This window comes from Leopardus geoffroyi, chromosome E3 (genome assembly GCF_018350155.1).
Source record: "Leopardus geoffroyi isolate Oge1 chromosome E3, O.geoffroyi_Oge1_pat1.0, whole genome shotgun sequence".
NCBI lineage: Eukaryota > Metazoa > Chordata > Mammalia > Carnivora > Felidae > Leopardus > Leopardus geoffroyi.
The window spans coordinates 14,583,771-14,610,021 of NC_059340.1; the positions used below are offsets into that span (position 1 = coordinate 14,583,771).

General features: G+C 45.7%; 1 protein-coding gene and 1 long non-coding RNA gene across 5 annotated transcripts in view; one reads left to right on the top strand and one right to left on the bottom strand.

Moving 5' to 3' along the window:
- Positions 1-26,251, bottom strand: part of CALN1 (calneuron 1) — a 539,412-nt gene that overhangs the window by 93,974 nt on the left and 419,187 nt on the right. The window lies entirely within an intron of this gene.
- LOC123589596 lies at positions 13,801-17,880 on the top strand. Its single transcript, XR_006708412.1, has 2 exons — positions 13,801-14,690; positions 15,973-17,880. It is a non-coding gene; the product is annotated as an uncharacterized LOC123589596 (long non-coding RNA).

Below are 26,251 nucleotides of genomic sequence, written 5' to 3' on the forward strand. Positions count from 1 at the left end.
AAGCCCCACGTTGGGCGCAAAGCTCACTAAAATAAACACACACACCACAAAACCAAAACCAATGAATAGAACGCCAAGTGGGTGAATTGGATGGGGTGTGAATTATATCCCCACAAAGCCATTACGTTTTTAAAAAGGAAGAAGGAGTTTCAAAACGAAGACGGGGTATGTGTGTTAAATACAGTCAAAGGTCAAGAAAGAGAAGGGTTCCTGAGTTTCCCAACTAGGAAGATAGTGTTGATCTCAGTCAAAGAGATGCCAAGACGCCTTCAAAGTGGAGGAGACAGAAGCCATATGGCAATGGGTTGGAAGAGAAGTAAGCTAATTGTCTTAAGGATCGGTCAGTCGTCAGCAAGTTTATAGGCCAAGAATTGGGAGCCTGCCGGTAAGAAGTTGCAGAGGAGAGGCAGAGAGAGGGCTGAACTGAGGTGGCACAGCCCTAGAGGGCAAAGGAGGAGGGAGGTGGGATCCAGGTCCCCCCATGGGTGGGGGCCTTGGGCAGAAGTGGGCACAGTGACCCCACTGAGTTCGGTAAAATAGGCCAAGAAGGTGGCGAACATTCACTGCTGATGCCTCTCTGTTGTTCTAGAAGTAGGAGGGAGGCCCCTGCTGAGGAGGGAGGAAGCTTGACGTACCAGTCCCAATGGCCAGGACAGGAAGGTGCAGGCAGGGGACAAAGGTAAAGGATGTACCACAGAGCCTGGGACCCAGGGGAGGCTGAGAACACAGATTCTTGTGCCTGTGGAAAAACTGGATCACTTTAGCATCTACGCTCTGGGAAAGGTACGGCAGTGCCTGACCTAGAACGGGTCTGAATTGACTCCTCCATTCTCCCTGGACGCGGGGAGTAAGAATGATAACAGGGGCACCTGTATGGCTCAGTCAGTTGAGCGTCCGACTTCAGCTCAGGTCATGATCTCACGGTTCTTGAGTTCGAGCCCCGCGTGAGGCTCTGTGCTGACAGCTCAGAGCCTAGAGGCTGCTTCGGATTCTGTGTCCCCCTCTTCTCTCTCTACCCCTCCCCTGCTTGTGTTCTGTCTCTTTTGCTCTCTCAAAACTAAATAAGCTTTCTAAAAAATCTTAAAAAAAAAAAAAAAAAAAGAATGACAACAGAACTTTTAGGAACAGAATCGAAGATGGGCACATCCACTGTGACAGAAGGAGCCAGGGTGGTCACTGTGGCCTTTTCTGTTAGGGAGGCCTGGGTCCAGTCCATACCCTGGCTCCTGACATGACTCAACGCCCTTTCCTCCTTTCCTGACTCCCTCTGGGTCCATGCTGTGTTTCTCCTTGATTCTATCAATAGTTCGTTAAAAACCTTTTCTTACGATAGCAACACATGCTTATCATACACAAGAGAGAAAGAAGAAAAAGAAGAAATTTCTTGATGAAATTGAAGTGAAATTTTCTTGAAAGAAATTTCATCAAGAAGAAAAAGAACCACCCATAATAAATAAATAACCACACATCTACTAATAGCACTTGGCGTCTTTCTTCCCAACATCTTTCTCTGCACCTACATGTTTTAACATTGTTAACATCAAACGTGCAATTTTGCTTCCGGCCTTTAACGTAAAGTTCTCGTCTGAACACCTTCCACGAATATTTTTAAAAATCTTACTGCAGACATGATTTCAATGCCGCCTAATAGTCCCCTGATTGGATATACCATCCGAGAGGAACATTCTTCCACTTTTAGGTTGCTTCCATTTTTATTTTATTAAAAATAGAGCTAAAGCAAATGACTGCGCAATTTTTGTGTGTGGCTCTTGTCTCCCAGAAGTAGAATTACTGGTCCAGGGCACCATGAATATCTCAAAGACTCTTACCTAATACATGCCATCCAATTGCTTTCCAGAAGGTTCATCCAACTTACCCTCCCACCATCAATGGCTGAGAGAAAGAGAACCCCTTGATCTGCTCGTTTATCCTTCCTCAGTCAAAATTCCAGTGAAATGTTTAATGAAATGACAGATGGAGTCTAATTCCATATGGAAAAATAAAAACTTGAGAATATGAAGAAGAAAAAAATTTGCTTGAGTGATGCTGGAAGGAACAATTAAGCCTTGTCCAACTGGGTATTGAAACACAGTTATAAAGCTGCAGTATTTAAATCAGTAGGATCTGCAAAGTAATAGGTTGGTCTAGAAATAAGCCCTGGTAAATAAGAGCGTAGGATATGCTATGGAGATACTTTACGTCAGTACAGGGGAACTTAATACATAGGGCCTGGGAATCTAGTTAGGATACCGGGTACCAGGTCCCACGTTCGGTAGCCAAGGGATTTTAAATCCTGGTGAACCTTGACAGAATATACGAGACCAATGTTTCCAAGCTTGATCAATCCTAGGAGATTTTATAGACTTCCTAATGTGTGGCTGGGCAGCACTCTGGGAGGTCGCCCACAGCTGGTTTGCAGGGGAAACATTCACAAATCCTCCATTGATGACCTCTGGCCCCATATCATCTTCTCAGATCCGCCCTTCCCTCCCCTCAAAGGGTCAAATCTGAAATGAGGAGAACAAACAAGGCTCAGAGGGAACCCTAAGGGCTCCCGTCGTGGTATTTTCCTTTTGACATTCCAAACATAGCCTCGGACATCCCAGAAACATCTTATTTTAGCTAGATTGCGTTCTTCAGGTTAAACCAGGGTTTCTCAACCTCAACCTCATTGACATTTCGGCCCAGATAATTATGTGCAGTGGGGGTGGGGGTGGGGGTGGCCTGGACTTTGGAGGGTGTTTAGCAACATCCCTGGCCTCTGCTCCCCGGGTGCCAGTAGAATGACTCTCACCCTTCCTGGATGGTGACCATCAAAAATTGTCTCCAGACATTACAAAACACGCTTCGGGTCGGGGGTGGGGGCAGGGATGCGTGTGTGTGTGTAAAATCTGCCTGGCTGAAAACCTCCGGGTTAGAGTTGTTTATGCGGGAAAATGTGGATTGCAAGAGTGGTTTTCCAAAGTAATTGGCTGAGGCCAAAACCCAAGGAATTATTAAATTGAGCGTGTCGGCTTTTTAGAGACAACGTCAGGTTGAGACAATCTCCGGGTTGAGATTCACCTCGACCTATCACGCCCCCATTATCATTGTGAGCTTCCTAAAAGCGAGGTATTTGGGGCCCCCCCAAAATAGCTGTGATCCTTGATTCTCATCTTATGCACCAAAAGAGCTACAGATGGATTGCAGAATTAAGAGTTTTAAAACTCAGACCATATAAAGAACAAAAGGAAACAGAAGTCAGTGTTTTTCAAAGGTCTGCATGAGGGCTTTCTAAGTCTCTCCATGCCATCCCTCTGTGGTTAAAGACCAGCACAGATGAAATTAAATATCAAACAACAAACCGGGAAGAGTATCCACAACACTTACGAACAGAGTATGCTGGGTCTTTCTTTTATGAGAAAAACACGAGGACCTCAATGGTTAAACGAGGAAAAGGCCAAAAGCAGAGACAGAAATGAACACAAGCAGAAAATCGGTGGCTAATGATCATTTGAAAAAAAAAAAAATCTATCCACTTCAGGGGCGCCTGGGTGGCTCCGTCGGTTAAGCGTCCGACTTCAGCTCAGGTCGTGATCTCACCGTTCGTGGGTTCAAGCCCTGCCTTGGGCTCTGTGCGGACAGCTCAGAGCCTGCCGCCTGCTTCGGATTCTGTGTCTCCCTCCGTCTCTCTCTCTCAAAAATACATCAACATCAAAAAAATTAGAAAAAAAATCCATCCGCTTCACTAATAATCAAAGAGATATACATCCAAGCAAGATGCAATGTGTGACTGTCAAATCAGCAAAGATTAAATAGCAGTGAAACAGCCCAACGCGGACCAGTTTCTGTGCCTTTCGGGGAACATTTCATTTCTCGAGCATCTGTGTGTCAGGCACCAAGTAGGGACCTCTGGATCCCGGGAGCAGAAAGATGTGGTCACTGCCCACAGGCTTCTGGCCTGGTTAGTCAATTTAATTTAACAAATACCTATCACATGCTAGAAAGGCACTTGACGAATGTCGACACTTTCACTACTCCTCCCCAAAAACGTATGGAATAGCTACCACTATCATTCTCCTACTTTACTGACGGGAAAACTGAGGCACAGAGAGGCCAAGAAGGTCGCCTAGTCACACAGCTGTGGGCTGAGATGGGCGACCGCTGTAAGCAGTTTTGTTCCAGACCCTGCTCTCAACCACTGTGCTAAGCGGGCTCCAGACGGTGTGATGGTCCGACGGCAAACATGAAGAAACAAATCTGTGTCTTTATTTATTTTGCCATCTGAGAGCATGATAGGGCTTCTCCATTTAATCAATTTCCATCTTAGTGCTCAGTAATTTGGTTTAATCCCGTATGTTTCTTATTAAGGTTATTCCTGCATCCTTTATATTTTTGTTGTTCTTAGAAATGAGGTCTTTTTCCATAGTTCTGACTGGTTGGACTGTGTTAGAAAAATTGGCTCTTTAATATTTATGCTGTATCTGGCTACCTTGCTGGATTCTCATTGTAATTCTAGAGTTATTCCTAGTGATTCTCTTGACAATTTCCCCTCATTTCAATTGTTCCTTTTGTTTTTATTTCATTGAATTGCCTACGACTTTTTAAAAGAACATCAAATAATCATGATGATCTTGATTTTGTGTATTCATTCGACTAATGGCTTGTTTTGTTTCTGGGTTTTGTGGGAACGCTCCCCATGCATGGTCTTTGGCTGGGCAGATTTTCCCCCACTCCCCAGTGAAAATCTGATTTTCTCTCATGGGGACCGAATTCTGGTATCAATATTACACTCATGCCATGTGGCCACCAGAACTTCCCCTAAGAGCTGTGGTAGAAATAACACAACAATAGGAAGGGGAACAAAATTACCTCGATAAAGGAGACCTGCAAAGAAGAATTAGGGCTTCCAGGAACGCACCCACCGAGGCCAAGGTCTGATCCAGCCAGACAACGATGCCACATCCATCTCAGCCAAGGACCGAGTTCTATGCAAATAGTTCCACAGCACTGTTAACTTAGAATCTTAAAAAAAATTTTTTTTAATGTTTATTTTATTTTTGAGATAGAGAGAGACAGAGTATGAGCAGGGGAGGGGCAGAGAGAGAGGGAGACACAGAACCTGAAGCAGGCTCCAGGCTCTGAGCTGTCGGCACAGAGCCCGAGGCAGGGTTTGAACCCATGAACGGTGAGATCATGACCTGAGATGAAGTCGGACGCTTAAGCAACGGAGCCACCCAGGCGCCCACACTTAGATTCTTTTTTTTTTTTAATTTAATTTTATCTTTTTTCCAACTTAGAGTCGAAACTACTGGAGGGATGCTTCAAATTCCACTTGTTAATAAGCTTGGAACCACACTGTCCACAGAAATATCTTAAAATGTTTATTTCCTGAAAATAACGATCTCTGTAAGCTCTCTGATATAGGAGGAGAATGCCTGTAGGATACCTGCTGTGTCTCAGAAGTCAATTGAATTCTCCAAAGGGCACCAATTATTATGAAAATAGCACATACCATGTCTTTCAATTTCAGTAATAGATGCTTAAATTTTTTTTAACCGTCTGTTCGCTTTGGAATCATCACCCAGATGCGAGAAAAGACGTGACTTCATTGGGAATGTCACATTTCTTTGCAGGACGCCGAACATCGTAGACAACATGAATATTTGAAAATCTGTGACTCCATAAACTTGGCAATTGACAGCTGATTCGTCCCAAACTATCATCTCTCTTTATTAATTCAGCATGTCCCCAGAGAATTTGTTGCTCTTGCAAACTCAGCAGTTCCTAATGTTTAATAAAAGATTCGGTTTCCAAGAAATAGCTGAGCTGGGTAAAATGGAATCAGCTTACCAGTCCTGATGCAACAGTTCCCAAATTCTCACTAAAATATTTGTGAGAGAACAAAAATCCAATAAACTGAAATCAGACCAGAATCTCGAAGGAATTCACAACCGAGGGCCTGTGGTGCTGGATGAACAAACATAATAGGACGCCTCGTGTAGGTCCACTAAGCCTCCTCCTCTAGAGCATGAAAGGAAGGACAAACCTTTGCCATGTCCCTTAAGCCCTGAGAGCCAGAGAATGAACCAACAGAACAGCTGGCCAAACACCTCTGTTTTGGGCAATGTCTACCTTAGTCTCTTCCTCTATTCACACAGAGCCTGCAACCCCCAGAGGACACTCTGCTTCCCAGCAGAGGAGGACTGGCCAGCTTCCTGGGAGGAGACTTCTCACTTGCTGGGCACGTGTTCCAAAGAGGAGAACAGAACGTGCCCGGGCTGAGGTTTTTCCTGTATCGTACCTTCCCATGTTTCGGAGATAAGAGCATGAGAAGACTCCATCTGAGTCCGTAGAATCTTCATGGATGAAGATTGGCCAAAACAAAACAAAACATAAACAAAACCATGGAAATTTGCAAACAGCTGTGGAATCAAATGCTTCCTCTAGACCTGGATAGATCAGGGTGATTGTACCAGCACCCAAAGGTCTGTTGAGCAGAGCCACGGATTTTCCACATGGGTTGCCTGTTGGCAAACACTAACTCTGCATATGTGTCTTCCTGTTCAAGGGCAAAAAAAATCAGAAACAAAAATCCTACATCGAACCCGTGGAAGGCGACTCTAACACGAGGTAAAGGGAACATAAGTGTGAGTATTCAGACTAAGTATGTATTTTTGAAATGTATTGCCTAAAGGAAACAGTGGGATGGAAATCGACCATGTGATCAGTATCAACAGGCTGCAAAGAGGGGCTGGAGGAAGATGATCCATTCTGGGCCTCAGCGCTCTATGTAGTGTTCAAGTCCCATGTCCAGCAAACGGTAAAAACTAGTGTGGCACATGGAGAGGTGACACAATGTGAGCCAGAGCCAGCAGAACAACTGAGAACAGGAACGGACCCGCAGGGACTTCAAGACAGAGGTTACAGACACAGAGTGTAAAACAAGGGGGTTTACAATGTTCATGGTGAAATAAACCAAGCGTCACAATTCTGGCAGTGGATTGAAAACTATAAGAAATAACCCAGATGCTGCAAATTTAAAAATGGAAAGAAAGAAAGAAGGAAAGAAAGAAAGAAAGAAAGAAAGAAAGAAAGAAAGAAAGAAGGAAAGAAAGAAGAAGGAAGGAAGGAAGGAAGGAAGGAAGGATACCGAAAAACAGAATAACCCCAAATGAAGAACTCAGTGGATGGATTTAAGAGCAGATGAGACACAGCTGATGGAAGGATTGAAGGCCTGAAACAAAGGTCAGAAGAAATACTCCAGGATGAAACAGGTAGAGGCAGGAGAGTATAAGGAACCTACAAGAGACAGTGAGGAGATCTGACGGAAAGCCCAAGGAAGATGCATAAAAGGAAATCCACAACTGGTACTTGTCAACAGTAGAAATGCAAAAGGGAAAGACAAAGCAAACTCTCGGAAGCAGCCAGAGGAAAAAAATGAGATTATCCTCAAAGAAGCAACAGATCGACTGAGCGCTGGCAAATAACCCTCAGAGCAATCATCAGCGGAGAGTGGTTTTCCCAGCACCCACAGAGGCAAGAAGACGATGGAATATGGCGGCACAGTGGGGATGCGGAAGGGGCTATCTGCCTAGAATTTTCTTCTAGAAAAAAGAGAAGACCAATTGTAATTACTGAACTCTGTAAAATCATGTACGTCTATTAAATGTAAGAGACTCAGATTCGATTGGATTAGTTAAATTCAGCAAAACCCAATGGCTTATCTGCAGCCCACGCTAACACAGGAGGGGAAAAAATGCCGCTCACAACATACACACATTTCCTCACTCCCTCTCCCGTGCAGGCCACCCCTCCCCTCACACATACTTTTCATAAAATGTCAAGGAAAAATGCTAAAAAGAAACGTAGGGGGCTTGGATGGAAAGCATGAAAATCTCTACTGAAATTTATAAAGGGAAAACAAATATTTACTGAGCCATTCCCCATTTCTGAATGGCAAGGGCCTATATCTTAAAGGTGTCAGTCCTTAAAGTCAGGCAATAAACACCCCAATGATATTTATTTTGGAATTAGAACGAACATTCTAAAGTTCATGTCAAAAATAAACATGGAAGAATAATGTGGGAGGACGGTACCTCCAAATACTAAAGCATATAAAATGGTTCAGAATAATTGACATGATATGGTAATGGTGACCTAAGCAACATATGAATCCATGGCACAGAATGTGTCTAGACAGAAAGACACAGTAGGTATATGCTTCTCCAGGGGTGAAAAAAAAATCAAGGGAAATCCTCATCGTGTAAATGAAGGAAAGTTCTAGAAGGATTGAAGAAGTTAATGTTGCTTACTAAATCAAATTATAAACCATAAAAATGAGCAGGATTGGTTAACTAAGCACTAGATGGGAAAAGGCCTTTTAATAATCGTAAGAGCTTTTCAAGAATCATAAAAGCAATACAAGAAAATAAAACATTTCTGGACTCGTCAACTTCGGATTTTTTTTAAAACTCTGCCGTGTCAAAAACAAGAGAAACAAAACGAAAACACAAAGGGAAACTTACAAAACATTTTCAATGACTCTGACAGACAAACATTTAACATCCCGAGTCCTGGAGTTTTATACATCAGTAAGTAGAACAGGTAAGGCCTCAGAAAAGACAGTGCGAATACCTCTGGTTATCTTTAAAAACGGCAACTTTAAATGAGAAACTTGGAGGGAATTTTCACATTGGCAGAACTTTAACAAGCGTCTAGGGGTGGACACTCTCTACCACTGCTGGAGGCCGTGTACGTGGTGCAATCTCTCTGGCATGTTCTGTCGCTCGTTAATATAAACACTTTATGCTGTGGAGTCTGGCAGCAGGTAAGCATAACTTTCCATTTTCCAGGCTTTGGAAAGTGCTGCTCAGATGTAGACGATGTTATTTCCGGGGCCGGGAGCCAGCAGGCAGTGAGGGGGGAGAGCTCAGACGTCGATCCAGACTTGGAATGTGCGGGGAGCTGTTTAAGGGATTCAGAATTCAGGGGAGAATACAGGGTGTCGCTGGAGTTCCAAAGGCCGGGACGGCGGGCACGGGTGAAGGTCAAGTTAAGATCGGTGGGCATAAAGACTCAGTTACGCAACATGAATAAGCTCTACGGATGTGCTGCACCGCACCCATGTCAACCATCCTGTTGCACACTTAACTATCTGTTAAGAGTGTAGACCTCGTGTTAAGTGTTCCTCGCACAGTTAAAAAAAAAAAAAAAAAAAAAGACAGGAAAAGAACACTTGGTCCGGGGCCAGGAGAACAGCAGACAACAAATGGCATGTTAAAGCAGTATGGAAGATCGATCCATTGACCCAACGAATACTACAGAGCAGGGGTTTCTAGATGGGGACCACGTAAATGCTGGCAGCGTGATGGTGACAAGACAGGTGCTGTCTAGCACCCAGGAGCTGACCGTGGCGTTAGGGGGGCATCCCTGGAAACAAGATAAAAAGCACTCGAATGGGCAAACAGGCAAAAGAATGCGAGGTTTCACGAGCATGCGTGATGTAATAAGCAGGCATCAAGACAGCGTTAGAGCGCAGGCCCTAAATTCAGAGTAAACCAGAAGGCAGGGAGGGGAGACCGGCTGCAGCCCCGGTGAGGGTTGGGTTGCTGGGGAGGCAAACAGGTAAAGTGTGTCTTTCTGCAGAAGGAGATGGCAGCGTGTGGTTTGGGGGCTTACAGCTCCGCTCCACATCCTGCCTCTGTGCAGCCGGGCTGGGGAAGGGTCCTGGCCGGGTTCAGGTGACAGAGGTGGAGGGCCCACCTTTGCACCTGCCTCCACCCTGGGCCAGGTCGGGCTGACAGCGGAGAGGGGAGTGGTTCGTGTGCAAGCTTCCTCTGGCCTTTTCTGCTTAGGATAATTGAACATTTAAGTGATTGTTCCACTTCATCAAGTACGGTCCAGGGAGGCACTGTGCAAATTGCTAAATCAATTTATTTTTAAACAGAAATGAGGTAAAAAAAAAAAACACACACAACCCCCCAAAACCCCAACAACTTAATGAAGTCTTGATGTGTTTCGTGGCAAGGGTCTATAGGACACTGCATTTCCCTCCCCGTGAAGCCATTACCGTGCGTTCTTGTGTGACAAACCGGAGTGACCAATTGGGGGGGCATTTGAATGACGGCATTCTGTTTGCTCGCTTGCAAAGGTCAGTGATTCTCCATGCATAAACTCTAAAGAACACCACGCAGGGCCTCAACCTCAGCAAATGATGGGGGGAATAACTACCTGGCTTGGAGTCAGAAAAGGAGCCGGACTCCAATGTCAGCTCCTGTGGTGTGACCCTGGGGCAAATTACTTCACTTTGGGGCCTCAGTTTCCTGGTGGTTAGTGATCATACCTACTTTGCCAGGTCTCAGCGAGCCTTAAGTGGGTTTCTCCTCGCTAACCTATCTCAAGCACTCACAATCCGCCCGTCACGATGTTTAGCCCTCCGTGAATTCTCAGACGTGAGTATCCCCGGCAGGTGGAAACAATCCCATTCCCATTTTAGAGCCCGTATCTGTAACGTGTGCAGCGGACAACACTTCTTCCACCGGTCCATCAAACGACTCGTCATGCTCCTAGTTTGGATTCCGAGTGTCAGATCGGAGGATATCCCGTCCCAGAGATAAAACGCTAACAAGACGTGTGTGTGTGCGTGAGTGTGCACACACGTGCAGGGGAAGAAATGGCTGCTTGGAATCAGAAAGGTTTCCTACAGTAGATTGTGGTGGGTCTTGGGTCTAGGCTTTGAATTACGGTCCTAATTATTTTTACTCAGTTCTGTTATCCTTCAGACACATGGCTTTTCTTGGCTTCTCATTTCACATCTGCGGTTAACTCAGATTAAATCCTGTTTTCTCTCTCCCACTTACCGACCCCCTTTGCCCCAACCCCCCCCCCAACCTCCACCCAAAAGCCATCTCATTTGGGGCCCCAGTCTCCCCCAGATTGGAGCTTCGGCGTTGCAGACCTGGACTTTTCTCCTAGACTTACATCATACAATCTCTTTAAAAAAAATCACATTGTTTTTACTTTGGACTTATCTTCCTTCCAATTTAGAGCCAATCACAGAGCACAGAGTTTGGTCAAGAGCAGCTACTTTCGATGCCAAATGGGAGACAGAACATAAATCAAAAAGTTAACATCGAGAGGTTTCTGAGGCTCCTGGAGAAGGGCCAAGCTTAAAAGTGACCTAGGAAGTTTGGCCGGGAATGGAAAACAAGAATTACTTTGCTTAATTTTCAAAGTTCTCAGTTTTAGGGGAAAAGCAGATGTGTTAAAAGAACACTGGAAAATGTACTGAAAAATAAATATAATGATGCATGCCTCGGCTGCACTTTACTCAAAAGCCTCTCCCTTGTGCCTGGCTTGCTACCTTGACCGCATCCTCAGAAAGTGGGAATAGGTAAGCGGCAGAAATGTCTTCCTCATTCTTCACTCTGAAAGGGAAGCCAGCTCGGGGCTCCACCCATGGTCGGCCTGCTTGAGGTCAAGACTGCTTGGGCCCACCAGGACAAGCCACCTGTCTCCGTCCCTACCCCACCTCCCAGTGAATGACCTGAGTCTTCTGATTGAAGGTAAATCGGGGGGTTGTAACTAAATATACAAAAAGTAGATGTAGTCATCGGGAAACTCTGATTAGCCGCTTGGTTGTAATTCATTAATGCAATCATTCATTATTCATTAATTCAGTCAACCCACTAATTCCTTGTTCATTAACTCAATTAATTCCTGTAGCTATCTCTATCTCCTTTTGGGAAGCCAGCCACTTCCAGCTGTGTATGTCTACGTTCCTTCGTGTTTCACTTCTGCACGCATAATCTCATGACGCCTCTATGATATTTGATTTCGAGTTTCCCACTGCATCATACCAGCTTCTGGTGCGGACAGAATTTCCCTGACATCAAATCACGTGTGTAGAGATCGGCGTATGCTTCTTACACAAAATCACCGTCGATTCCTCCTTTGTACAAACACCCCCTGGGTAAAAAGAGTAAATAAATATAACCAAGCTGGCTGCTACTGGAGGCATTTTGCGCCTGACATCCCAGGTACATTAGCTTTCTATCCAGTAATAATCCTCTAAACCGGGGCATGTTGGATTGACAGAGTGACATTAGGCAGAGGCACGTCTGAACAGGATCGGGATAAACTCAGAGGCTACCCCATGTTTTTCGCCATAATTACGGTGCTTTAAGTTGCACGCCGGATGTCTCGCCAAGTTATGTGGTGGGATAGTTAACATCTCTGTGTTCCCTTGAAAATACGAACCCTCTGCAGGGCATTTTGTTAGTGGGTGCACTTGTTAGAAGAGTCTAGGATATGCTGTTGTAACAACCCCAAAGGCTCTGTTGATGACCGTCCCTCAGAGACCCAGGTGACCGAGGTTCCTTTAGATTCTGATGCTGCCGTGGGGACACGAGGCCCACGGCTTTGCCCCGGTGAAGGAAGGGGAGAACGGGCAGACTCACATACCAGGTCTCAAATGTTTCCATTCTGCCAGTGCCCCATACCACGGCTGCTCATTTCATAATTTAATCGAGCCGCATGTTTACGTCGAAATTTCGGGTGATGGGAAAGGTATCCGTCCTCTGTGCTGGAACTTCAGGAGGTCGGGAAATATTGGTGAACACTAGCAGCAGGCAGGACATGTGTGGGTTGTGGCTGTTCCGCGTCCACACGTCACCGGGCAGGTAACTCACGCCGGGCCAAAGGGACCCTCTCTCCAGGGTCTCTGATCCGCTGAGTGCTTGCACGGGACAATCCCAAACAACGCTTATTTATCCTGCAACACCAATGAACCAGCTGGAGATCAAAGTCTCTCCAGGGACCCTCACTCTTGCGTGGAGCTACCAAAGAGCAGAAAAAAGCACTCATTCATTCTAGCAGCCTCGCCGTCCGGCCCCCCGCTACCCCTTGTTGTTCAGCCTGTTTCTTTAGCATTCCCATGAACTTTGAGGGCAACCGACACTCTCCTGATGTATTCCTTTTCTGCTTAGTAAGAGTCGGTTTTTGTTACTTGCGCCTAAAATGTTCCCCAACAGGAAACAAAACCCTTAAACAAAATGTCCAGCTGACGTGACCCGCCGGGCCCTGTAAGATTTACCTACAGGTATGTGCCGGAAGGGGCAGAGGGGGAGGAACGCCTGGTTCGAAGCCACGAAAATCGCTCTGCTCCTCTCTTTGCCGTGTGAACTTGAGCAGACCCAGAAGCTCGTCTGTCAAATGAAGGTCTGGGGCAAGTTTATCTTCCAAGTCCTTTCTGGCTCCGGTGGACCGCGACTGCGTCATTTTGGGACCCACTGAAATGAGCCCACACCCTGTATTTTGGTCCCTGATTGAAACCGAAAACAGGCCCCACACTTGGATAAATAACCTGTCAACTCTACGCTTTCATTTGGAATCACATTAGCCTAGGAAACTACGCGTTGCTTGTATTTTACATTTCAAATGCACAGAGATCCTGGCATCCATCTGAGGACGTGCCATCCACCTGGGGGCTCTGCCTTGGCAGTAAGGGGGGAATCCAATCCAAGCGATCATGCTTGTTACTCATCTGATTCCTATTTATCGAGGACTACGTCCTTCCGTTATTTGAGATCGGTCGGGTTCCTTCATGTGTGTCTGCTCAGTACCCAGGAGGCAGAAGAACCAGGCACTTCCAGAATATTGTGATATATTAATGTCAATAAAAGTAATGACTGCACGACCCTCAGCTCTCTGTCTCTAATTAGAGGAACGCTAGGAGCTGGGCGGAGAGAAAAATCCCAAGTATTTCTCAGCAGGCTGGTGCGCGGAAGAAAAACGAGATGACTTTCCCTGTGAATAAGATTCACCTCTGATTAAAATTCTGCCTGGGCAAAAAAAAAAAAAAAAAAAAAAAATCTGCCTAGAATTAAAAAGGTGATGTACTGAGATATGAATGACTCACTTAATCAGAAGGGCCTCTCTGTACACATTATTCTCCCTGCCTTCAGCCAAAGTTGACTCTCTTGCACTCTTAACGTTAGAAAAAAGGGGTTTTTCAGGATACCCTGCCCTGGCAAAGTGAGGACAGAGACCAGGAGGCAACAGTGACATTCTGCGACACAGGAAGGGGCTTCACTGAATCAAAGACCATGGTCAAGGGAACCTCGGGGGGCTTTGGTTCCTTATGCTGTGGTCAGAGGGCAACCTTTGGTGGTGGATTTTGTTTTTCCTCTCTGCGAGCTACTTGACTGCAAAGGGCTTAGTCTAAGATCTGGGTCTCTTTGCCCCAGGAATGAAAAAGTGGTCATTTTAAAGGGGATTTCAGTGCATGTTAATCTCCCGGTTGAGGTGAGAAGAGGGAGAGAAAGAAAGAAAAGACTCGAGTAGCTGAGCAGAAGAGAGATTGGTTGCTCAGGCATTCCAGAAGGTTCCAACAAGCCAGGGCCCCTTCCTGTGAAGTCCGAGGCTTTCTGCTGGAAAGCAAAAGGCGCCCAGCAAACGCCCCTCATAACCAGTCTCAGCCGAGGACAGCAGACAGCGCGCTCTGTCCAGCCAAAGCGCTCGGCAATTTGAGAGTCTGCTCCTTCTCCGGGCTCTCCAGTGTTTCAAATGCAGTTTGTCTTTTTACCACAGTTGCAACCTCTCCACTTGCAGCAACTTAAAAGCAGAGGAACCGGCCACGCAAAATAGGGTGTGCGCTTGCGACCGAGGTCGGAAATGCGGCTTGACAACGTTTCCGTCTTTCGTGCAAGGTAGGGGATTTTTTTTTTAATGAGTTCCTTCTCCCCACTTCTGGCTATTTCTCAGCTAGGACTCACCCAGCAGATTAGCTGAGTTTCTGCTGACCTTGGCAAGAGAGAGCAAACCCAGGAATTTGGCAGAACGGAAGCTATGCCCGCGCAACCTGAGAAACCACGCGTCCCGACTCACGGGTCGGCGGGTTTGGGGTGTGGATTATCCTCTGGATCCGGGAATCCGGGGGTCCAGGGGTCCCGTTAGGGCTTGAACTGTGGAGCTGGCAGCTCTGTGTTGTGTCTTCCGGTGTCGGGTTTCAGGACACCACCTTGTAAAAACAATTGGCACGCGAGATTCTCATGGGCTCCGCGGTTTGAGCTCAGGCTGGCCCAAGGGGCTGAGCCAGTGCTGCGACTGAGGCAGAATTCCTCGGGGCGAAGGCTTGGGGTGCTGAGCCGGGGGCGAGCCAGCACCTAGAAAGTGGAGGCCGGGAGCGGCATCCAGCACAAACATCTGCAGATGAACCAAGGGATACTTCCCACTGCGAGCTGATGCGGAGGCCAGATGTGCGCACTCCCTGGGGCCACCTCATCCCCTGTGGCTGCTGCTGACAGCTGCCCGCCAGGAAAAGGCAGAGGGTGAAGGGTGAGATGGAAAGAGCTGTGGGAAGTTCGCCAGGCCCCGCCTGGAGGCTGGCCTCCATCGGCTCCGAATATTCCAGCAGTAAGTCACTTGACCGTGCGCGTCAGGGGAGCCCTTGCTGCTTTGCTAGGCGCAGCCCGACAGCCGCCCGTAGGAGGGCGCCTCCCAGCTTCTGCAAGTTGCTCTAGCAGGGAATCATTCGGAAGGTTGGAGGGTCCGTGACCCCCTGGGGACAACGTGCCAGCCTGGGGAGGTAAATGGTCTCCACTGCGCAGGGACTAGTTACAGAAGTCAGGCGCTGGCTGCCATCAACGCACGCTGCCCAGCAGGTCCTCATCGCAAGAGGGGGTGCGTCAGGCATCTCTGTCTCTGGTGACAGGTGACAGAATGGGAGAGCGGAGGGGAGGGGCCTGGTCCAAGGGGCCTGGTACGGGGCCACGCTGGAATTCTTTAATCTGCTACACGGCTTCTCTAAAACTAAAGTTCATAAAAGGCCTCCAACTCTTACTGATGGGTAATACGCTCGACACGCAGGGCGTGTATGCGATCGCTTCTGGGTGCTGTTTAAAGCAAAATCATCCAGGGATGAGGGCCTCCGCAGGAAAACCTTGGAGAAAGCCCGTTTCCTCCTCTTTATAGCCTCCATTCTCATTACAGGCCTCAATCTCCCCCTCTGCGAGGTTCGAGCTCCTCAGGGCAAGAGATCGGGCAGAGATGAACTCTGTCCAGCACCTTCTACTTCCTTCCTTCAGAACGAGACAAGAAACGAGCCATCTCAATAGCACTGCCTTTTGAAGACAGGTGAACCAATTAGGTTTCTGACAGTTTCTATCTCCCTTTCCACTTCTTCCTCTCAAAATAATCACATCAGGCTTTGAAACCAAATGTCTAGGAATAGGGACACAGCCTGGCAGATGTCAAGCGGCTACGCAAAAAGTATCGATAAGAAATGCCCACCTGACCAAGGGGAGGAGCAGGGCCCCGAGGCCAAGATACTATCTTTAGGAGCCGGTGCTTGACATTTCCAGGGAGGCGGCCATGTCCAGTCCCCTCCTCCCGACCCCCCAAAACAGGGGACATCGTTGTCACCACATGTGCCCAGTAGCTAAAAAGACGTGACCCGAGCTCTCCCAGTTCCGGGGATGAACGAAAGCAACAGTGCCATAGCACCTCTCCGCCTCGTCCGGTCCCTCCACCCACCCCCCACCCTCGGCCCAGCAGACCTCAACATTGTCTCCGTGAACTTCCCTGGAAACCAGTGCTGAGGAAGGGCTATTTTCGTAACACGGGGATACGACACCTGAGTGAAGGTCGGAGGTGGATTTTCAGAGCCCAAAGGCCTCGTGCTCGTTAACGGTGCACGGGGCAGCGGTCTAAGAGAGAGAATCTTGCCAGGGAGTCAGGGACAAAAGGTCCCATTTCCCACCAGGAAAAAGGGCACAAACCTCGCAGAGAAGGCAAATACCAACACATGCGCTGTAAAGAAAATGGACTTCACCGCCTACAAGAGAGACCTGAGCTCGCTCGGAAAGCATTTCCCAGAGAGAGTCCAGGCAGCCCAAGCGCCGGAATGGTCCCATGACCCCACCATGCACTTGGGATTGGGATGGACTGCTGGGAACTTTAAGTGCCCCCGGGACCTGAAGATCCAGATTTAGGAGCAATGCATGTCGGGTTGATGACATACAGCTGCAAAATAATACTCTTTGGTTCCTCATTTTGCTCCAGATTCCTCACCTACATACAGTGTGGGTAGTAATCTCTGACTTACCTAGAAGATGGCGTCAGGATCAAGCTAAACAGAGCACAGACAAGTATTTTGCAACACGTACAAATACATGCTTTCACCGCCACGTGTGCTGCCTGGGTGAATTATTTTTACGAAGACCTGGGAAAAGTGGCTCTTGTCATCTTTGTCCAACGGACGACTCTCGAAGACTGTCCAGCTGTGAGGCAGGTGACTAATAATCTGTTCCCTTCGAAGCGATATATCGATAGCAAAGGACTTGTCGAGACTGAGCGGATGCAAGGCTGAAACTGAGCAAATACGTAACATCTCGGAGCCTCAAGTTTCCACATCTGTCAAATGGTACCAATACCTCAGCCCTCTCAGGTTTCCAAAGATTAAAGGAGGTTGTGTAGGTCAACAGCTTTCTCACGAGGAGAACTTGAGGCATGTCAAGGCTCTTGTTCCTTTGTTTTGCATTCAAGCACTGGAATTAAAAAACCTGAAGGAATACACAGTTCGCCTCGAAGAAGGTATGGGGGCCAAAGATTTCCCCAGGCAGAAAATGCATGTCCCCCAAAGGGAGAAGGCAGGCCTGATCCAGCTTTGATCGGGGACCCTGGCTGAGACGCACCATGGAAGAGTCATTCTTGGGGTCCACCTGATTCTCAGTCCAGACCCTGGCCCCTTGGAATGCCGTCCATCTCCTAAGGCCAAGTCCTCCCTCCTTTGTGAGATAGTCTCAGGCCTCCTCGCTTGCAATCTCCATGGTTTGCCCAGTTCTCCCACCTTTGTTTAAAATTTTTTTTGGGTCTCACTATAAAATATACTTGAGAGTTTGCCATAGTTTATTTTGTGTGTGCTTCTTACGTTCATCTTGATTGATCTATGAGATTTTGGAGAACAAGAAATATGCAGTTTCATCTTTGTATCCCTATACTGCCCTGTAATAATATGGTTTTTTTTTTTGTGGTTTTTAAAAAAATGCTTAATGTTTATTTTCGAGAGGGAGAGAGGGAGAGAGAATGAGCGGGGAAGGGGCAGAGAGAGGGAGACACTGGATCTGAGGCAGGCTCCGGGCTCTGAGCTGTCAGCACTCGACAGCTCGAACCCACGGACCATGAGATCATGACCTGAGCCGAAGTCGGACGCTTAACCGACTAAGCCACCCAGGCGCCCCATGATATCTGCTTTTTGAATAAAATATATTTCCAGCTCCTACCTCACCATCCATCGAGAGCCAATCCTATAAATAAGCAACGAGAGCTGTCGTGGCCATCATCACCTAAGCCTTGGATGCTGCAGCACTTAACAGACCTCTTGTCTTCAAACTGGCCTCCCCGGTTCATCTTCTTCAAGATACCATATTCAAATTTCCCATTCAAATTCTTTGCAAGGTGAAAACTTGAAAGCCCTGAAGGTAAGGGTCTCCACCTTACCTCCAATCCAATCCAGCTTTTTAAACTCATTTAACCCATGCATTCCCAAACCAGTAAGGCTGACTCATTCACTTATTCATTGATTTTTTTTTTTTATTCATTCCTTCAAGTAGGGTTGAGTGCCTATTATATGCCAGCCATTGTGTTAGGTGATAGGGATCTTTATACAAAGATATCATCCCTGATCTCAATGCCGTAGCCATCTGGTGGGCTGGCAGAAAGTAAAGGGCCTATTACAATTCTAAGTGATAAGACATACTGGGGTACAGAGGAGCCAATACCCAAATTGGCCTGAGGGAATCAGCCAAGGGTTGGCAGAAAAGAGACCAGAGTAGAGTGGTTTCCCAGAAAGACCCCACGCACTGGGTAAAGAGAGGCCATTTGAGACAGAGAGAAAAGAATACGCAGAAAAATTAAGGACGTCATGAGAATATGGTATAAACTCACGTGTGGCTCCGGACGACCCAGCTGGGAGCTAAGCTCAAACACAAGGGGGATCTCCAAGGTTTGTGATGTGGTGTTTATTACCTATGTCACTATTTCTCAACTTGTGTTCTGGAACCTGGTTCTGAGAGACATCAGGCAGATTACTAAGGCCAGAAACATTTTTAAAGGGTTCTGCGGTCAAAAAAAGTTTGCAAAGTAAATACGTGCTTTCCCACTCTCCCCCCCCCCTTGGAAAATTATAATGTTCATAAGCGTACTGAAGGTTCTGCTAAGCCTTGCAATAAAACAAGCTATTTAAAGGGTCCCAAACGTATTTATCCAAAGAAAATGACGCCACCATATGTCTCCTGCAGGATGGAATCCAAGGACCGACAGGTTTGGAAGGTGCTGGTCTATACGCCTACCACACTCATTAGGCACATCTGTCCTGGCCCGTAAATTGAAGGCATGAACTTCAGATACAAACACACACAGGTTTGAATCCTGTTTCCAACACTTCCTTCTTATCTGAACTTGGACAAAGGCCCATCTTTGATGGACCTTTTACTCACCTATAAAATGGGCATAAAATATGCTTTCTCCACAGGGTGGTTTCACTGAGGCCTTCCGCCCGACACATAATATGTGCTTAAAGAATTTCCTTTCATTTATTGCTGGTTAACAGTTACGAATCTAATCTATCAGCCAAAATAACTGTAAGAACCTTATGAGGAATATAGCTTTGCTCACCGAATTTCCAGCATTCTGGCAAAGCTTCTCCACAATGTCTCTGAAAAGATTCTCGTTTAATGATACTCAAAACTGAGCACAAAAGGATTCTCTGAAATACTGCAATTAGAAAAACTGCGATAGAAAGAAGAAAAAGCAACCCAATACACACATCATTAGGAATGTACTGATTTTCTTTCTTTTTTTTTTTTTAATGTTTATTTATTTTTGAGACAGAGAGAGACAGAGCATGAACGGGGGAGGGGCAGAGAGAGAGGGAGACACAGAGTCGGAAGCAGGCTCCAGGCTCCGAGCCGTCAGCCCAGAGCCCGACGCGGGGCTCGAACTCACGGACCGCGAGATCGTGACCTGAGCTGAAGTCGGACGCTTAACCGACTGAGCCACCCAGGCGCCCCAGGAATGTACTGATTTTCTTAAATGAGGTATTCTAATGTTCACAGTGACTCCATACCCTCTAGCGACTGAAAACTAAGTTATGTATACACTCAGTGGAATACTACTTGGCGATCAAAAAGAGTGAAATCCTGCCCCTTGCCAACAACATGGACGGAACCGGAGTGTATTTTGCTAAGTGAAATAAGTCGGTCCGAGAAAGACAAATATGATTTCATTCATATGTGGAATTTAAGAAACACAACAGATGAACATAGGGGAAGGGAGGGAAAAATAAGATAAAAACAGAGAGGGAGGCAAACCATAAGAGACCCTTACATACAGAGAGTGAACTGAGGGTTGCTGGGGGCGGGGGGTGTCGGTGGGGGGATGGGCTAAATGGGCGAGGGGCATTAAGGAGGGCGCTTGTTGGGACGGGCGCCGGGTGTCCTATGGAAGCGATGAATCACTGGGTTCTACTCCTGAAACCAACACATTGTATGTGAACTAACTTGAATTTAAATAAATCAATTAAAAATAAAAATATAGAAAAACAAACCACATAAAATACGGTCCTAAAAAACAAATATTTGCCATGTGAAGATGAAGATTGTAGCCGATCAGAGTTGGTAGGAATTTTAATACACAGGTTTTTAAAAAAGCAGACGAAGAAATGCTCTTCTGTGTGTGGCCTGGGACACATGCTCTGTCCTTGGCCTTGAAAACCCTTTGCTTTGGCCCTGTGGAAACTCTCACACATCCTTGAAGACTCAGCCCAAGCATCACTTCCTTCGTAAAGTCATCCTTGATTCCCCAGCTTGGGTTAGGTAACACCCCCCGGGCTCCTATAATATCCGTGGACACTTCCATTAGGCAACATCCACTGCATTCTTACCACGTGGTTGCTATGGCCACAGCACTGGAGACGTAATTGATGGCCAAATAGAGGTGGTCCTGCCCTCAGAGCTTATGGTCTGATAGGACAGCAGACACCTTTTAGATAAACAGACAAAAAACGTATTGCAAGTTGAGCAAGGGCTGTGAGGCAATAGAGACCTAATAGAGAATCAAGGGGGTTCTGTTTTACTTATTTACCTTGCCATCTCCTCCACCGGCTGTGAAATATTTGAATGCAACCCTGTGCACATCTGTGCCACTTGGCACGGTATTGTGGCACAGTGCATTCAACTTGGCATGCATTACCTCTTGAACGAACGAATGAGCGAATGAATCAATGAATTCAATGAGTTAAAATGGAGACACATAGGGTTTGCCTGAGCTGACAACTAATTAGTTACAATTTTGACTACTACCGTTGTTTAAAGGGGGAGAATACTTGTAAACATATACATATATATGTTTTTTTTTAAATGTTCATTTATTTATTTTTGAGAGAGCGAGAGAGGGTGAACAGGGGAGGGGGAGAGAGAGAGAGAGAGAGAGAGAGAGAGAGAGAGAGAATCCCAAGCAGGCTCCGCACTGTCGGTGCAGAAAACAACTTCTGCCACTCGATTTCCAGTCCCAGGCAACGGGTAATTGTTTGGAGCCCTTTCTTGACTCCTGGCCCAGCTGTGGCTGCTGTTTGCCGCGAATAAACGAGTGAGTAGCTGCACAGTGGGCTTCATGCGGCGCGACGCAGAGAAGACGCTCTCTACGCACATCTGTTCTCTAGGACCGAAAGAGCCCATAGCCAACCTCAGAACAATTACTACTGTGTTCTGTTGATACTTGGTTTTATTTGGCTCCTTGGCTCTCCCGGGCCCTGTAGAATCGCAAACATCATCAATGGCTTCCAACTAGAGCTGGCTGGAAGGAAGAATACGTTTTATTTGGAGAATGGTGGCTCCCCACGCACTTGTGATAAAAGAGGAAGGAGACGTGTGGATTTGTCCAATAACCTCAACTGTGTGTCGTGCAAGTGGGGTCCGGACAGAAGACTCACTCCATGATTCCGAATCCTTCATGAAAATGATTCCATCGGCAGCCCACACTTGCCTGACTTCCTTGTGATTCTGTGGGGCAGACGGTGTGATTACCTAATTTAAATAAAGAGCTAGCTCATTGCTGGTTTTTTTTCTTTTTTCTTTCTTTCTTTCTTTCTTTCTTTCTTTCTTTCTTTCTTTCTTTCTTTCTTCCTTCCTTCCTTCCTTCCTTCCTTCCTTCCTTTCTTTCTTCCAAGAAGATTTAGAGCAGTGACCTGGCTCAGGGATAATATTCTCATAGAATTCTCAGATTCAGTGAACAATTAGGAAGTGCACATAAGGACGTTCACATCCCTCCTGGAGAGAGCCCGACGGAGAGGCACACACATTTTTTAGAGCATCACAAAAGACAACACCGCTCCCTCCCCCAATAGCGCTTGATTTTTAAAAGTCACCAATGTCAGCACTGCCTTTAATGAGTCTGTAACCAGAAGTTTGCACCCGAAGACCAGGATTTCAGGGTTTTCTTTTTCTACAGCAGCTGACAGAACTCACCCCCCACCTCAGAACCTGGCTTTCCAGGTACAGACTACATTTTTTTTTTTTTTGGTGGAAGACATGACGTGACATGATTTCCAAAACTTGAATACAATATTTAACACGTACACAAGAATGTGTGTATGTTCTGTGTGTTGTTTTTTTTTTTTTTTTTTTTTTTTTTGCAAAGCTAGGAAGCATAATGGACCAAACACCTGGGTACAAACACCCATGAAGCCATTATCCGTTACCATCTGAAGAGCCAGGATACCACCAATGTGCGTGAATTTCTAGAGTCTCTGTGGCCCCATCCACCGCGCATTATCTCAGATAAATCCATATGTGAAGTTGCTGTTTCTAATTCCTTGCTCTTAAATAGCTCTACTTTACTTTGTTTGTCCTCTCTATACTGTTTCTGTTTTATTCTGTCTGCCTTCGTGATTTCTCTTTACTTTAGATTGTCAGCAACTTGACTGTGGTATTTACCTTCACATAATACAATGATACACTCAACCCGAAAACAGTATCCTTTCAACTGCTCCCTCGTATCGTTTCTTCCACTGCCGTCATACGTTTAACTTCACATGTGCTACAAACACAACACCTTAGGACTATTTTTGCTTTAAAGGGTCAATTTTTAAAAAGGGATTAAAAAAATGTAATTCATATCGCCCTGCACTTCAGGGCAGAAATCTTCATTTCTTTATGTAAACCCACATTTCTCTTGCCATCTTGTTTGTTCTGCTTTGGGACTGTCCTTTGCCATTTTTTACAGCACAGGTCTGCTGGCAATAAATTCTCAAGGCCCTTTTCGTCTGGAAAAGCCATTATTTTGCCTTTGATTTCAGAAACTATTTTCACAGGGCATAGAATTCTGGATTGACAGAATCTTTTCTGTCATTTTAGAGATGTCACTTCTTGTTTCCGATCTACATAGTTTCTACCAAGGGGCCTATCGTGACACTTATCTTTTTTAAAATCATTTTTAAGTATTAATTTAATTTTAATTCCAGTGTAGTTAACCTTCAGTGCCATATTAGTTTCAGGTGTACAATACAGTGATTTATCAATTCCAAACATCACCCTGTGCTCATCACAAGTCCACTCCTTAATCCCCATCACCTATTTCCGCCGTTCCCACCCCCGCCGGGAACCATGTTTTTCCTACAAGTTAAGAGTCTGTGTCTGGGTTTGCCTCCACCTTTTTTTCCCTTTGTTTGTTTTTTGTTTCTCCAATTCCACATGCGTGAAACCATATGGTTATTTGTCTTTCTCTGACTGGCTTATTTCATTTAACATTATACTTTCTAGATCCATCCAGGTTGTTGCAAATGGCAAGATTTTATCCTTTTTTATGGCTGATTCATATTCCATTGTGTATATACGTATATACCGCATGTTCTTTATCCACTGATCTATCGATGGACACCTGGGCTGTCTCCATAATTTGGTTATCATAAATAATGCTGCAATAAACATAGAGGTGCGTATATCTCTTTGAATTAGTGTTTTTGTATTCTTTGGGTAAATACCCAATATTGCAATCGTATGGTAGTTCTATTTTTAATTTTTTGAGGAACCTCCATACTGTCTTCCACAGTGGCTGCACCAGTTTCCATGCCCTCCAACAGTGCACGAGGGTTTCTTTTTCTCCACATCCTCACCAACGTTTGTTATTTCCTGTGGTTTTGATGTTAGCCATTGTGACAAGTATGAGTTGGTACCTCATTGTGGGTTTGATCTGCATTTCCCTGATGATGAGTGATGTTGAGCATGTTTTCATGAGTCTGTTGGCCATCTGGATGTCTTCTTTGGAGAAATATCTGTTCATGTCTTCTGCTCAGTTTTTAATCGGATCACCTGGGGTTTTTTGGTGTTGAGTTGTACACGTTCTTTATTTATTTTGGATACTAACCTATCAAATACGTCATCTGCAAATATCTTGTCCCATTCACAGTAGGTGTGCATGTGTATGTACGGGTGTTACTCTATGTGTCTTTTTCCTGCTTGGGGTTCAGGTCAGTTATCTATCCCCTGCCTCTCAGCTCTGAAAGCACCTTCCCATGTGCTCTGTGATAAACAATGGAATTGCTTTGAGCATGTCTGTTTCGAAGTGAACACAATGGAGGTCCATGGAGCAGGGCCCGTGGGTATGTGCAAACCTATATTCTCAGGCTAGTTCACACTCACAATCTGGAAATTTGTTAGAAATTTTGGCCGAATTCTTTCCCACTAATCTGACGCTGGGCCTCTCTCCCTCCGTGACCCCCTAGCGGTGACTCAGTGCTGTGTCCCATCTGTCCCTGGAGGTGTCTGTCTTTCCATACGCTTCGGGCTACGTGGTTGCTCTGGGGCGGGCTTCAACTCTCTGATGGATTCGAGAAGATTTGTAATTTTTGTAGTTACCCCAGATTTTTCTGGTTATTGCAATGAGAGTGAAGCTCTTTCCTGTTTCCCATATCCTAGGCAGAAGTTCAACTATAATGCAAAATATTTTATTCTCTCCCCTTAATCTACTTGTTAGGTGCTAGGTAAATCCTCTGAAACTTTTTTTTTTTAAGGTTTATTTATTTTTGAAGGAGAGAGAGAGACAGAGTGTGAGTGAGGGAGGGGCAGAGAGGGAGACAGAGAATCCGAAGCAGCCTCCAGGCTTGAGCTGTCAGCACAGAGCCCAACGCAGGGCTCGAAACCATGAACCGTGAGATCATGACCTGAGCTGAAGTCAGATGCTTAACCGACTAAGCCACCCAGGCACCCCAGTCCTCTGAATCTTTACTAATTTTTGTAAACTATTAATAATTTAGAGAAGTGTGTTAAAATTTCCTCTTATGATTGGCCAATTACTGTTCATATTTTATCAATATTTTGCTTTATATATTTTGATATATGATAATATGTCACATACCACTTATGATAATAGGTACACGGAATTGTTAAAAATTCTCTCCTGTTGGTTAATTAGTTTATGATCAAATACTGTCTCTCTTTGTGCTAATAGTGCTTTTTTCTCTTAAAGTCGAATTTATCTATTTTTTTATTAATATAGTCACCCCATGTTTCTTCTGGTTATTCTTTGCATGTTATTTTTTTCTATCCTCTTATTTTCAGTCTATGTTCATATATTTTGGGTGTGTTCCTTAAGTAGCATTTGGCTGATCTGTTTAAGAAAAAAACAACCTGACGGGGCACCTGGGTGGCTCAGTCGGTTGGGCGTCCGACTTGGGCTCAGGTCACGCTCTCGTGGTTTGTGAGTTCGAGCCCCGCGTCGGGCTCTGTGCTGACAGCTTGGAGCCTGGAGCCTGCTTCAGATTCTGTGTCTCCCTCTCTCTCTGGCCCTTCCCCCCCTCCCCCAAAGATAAACAAACATTAAAACAAAAAAAAAAAAAAGAAAAGAAAAAAAACAACCTGATATGCTTTTTTTCCACAATAATTATTGAAGGTTTTAGAACTGGCTAGTTGTAATGTCATTAATATTTCTGGCACTGAATACAGGTCAGAAATTCAGACCTAGGAGTCCACACTGAATTGTGTCATTACCTAGAACTTCTCCACCTCTGAAATTGTTAATTGAAATAGTTCTCGGACTTCGTTTTCTAATGAATGCTCTTCTGTGCTTCTCCCAATATATTGTCCTTTTGGTAACATCGACACCCTTAGTCTCTTGGTTCTAAGTTCCGTCTGGCTTGATCACTCCCAGGCGAGATGGCTATAGTGCCCTCCCTCTTCTCTTTACCCCCAATCATGCCACGTGTCGTTGTCATGCG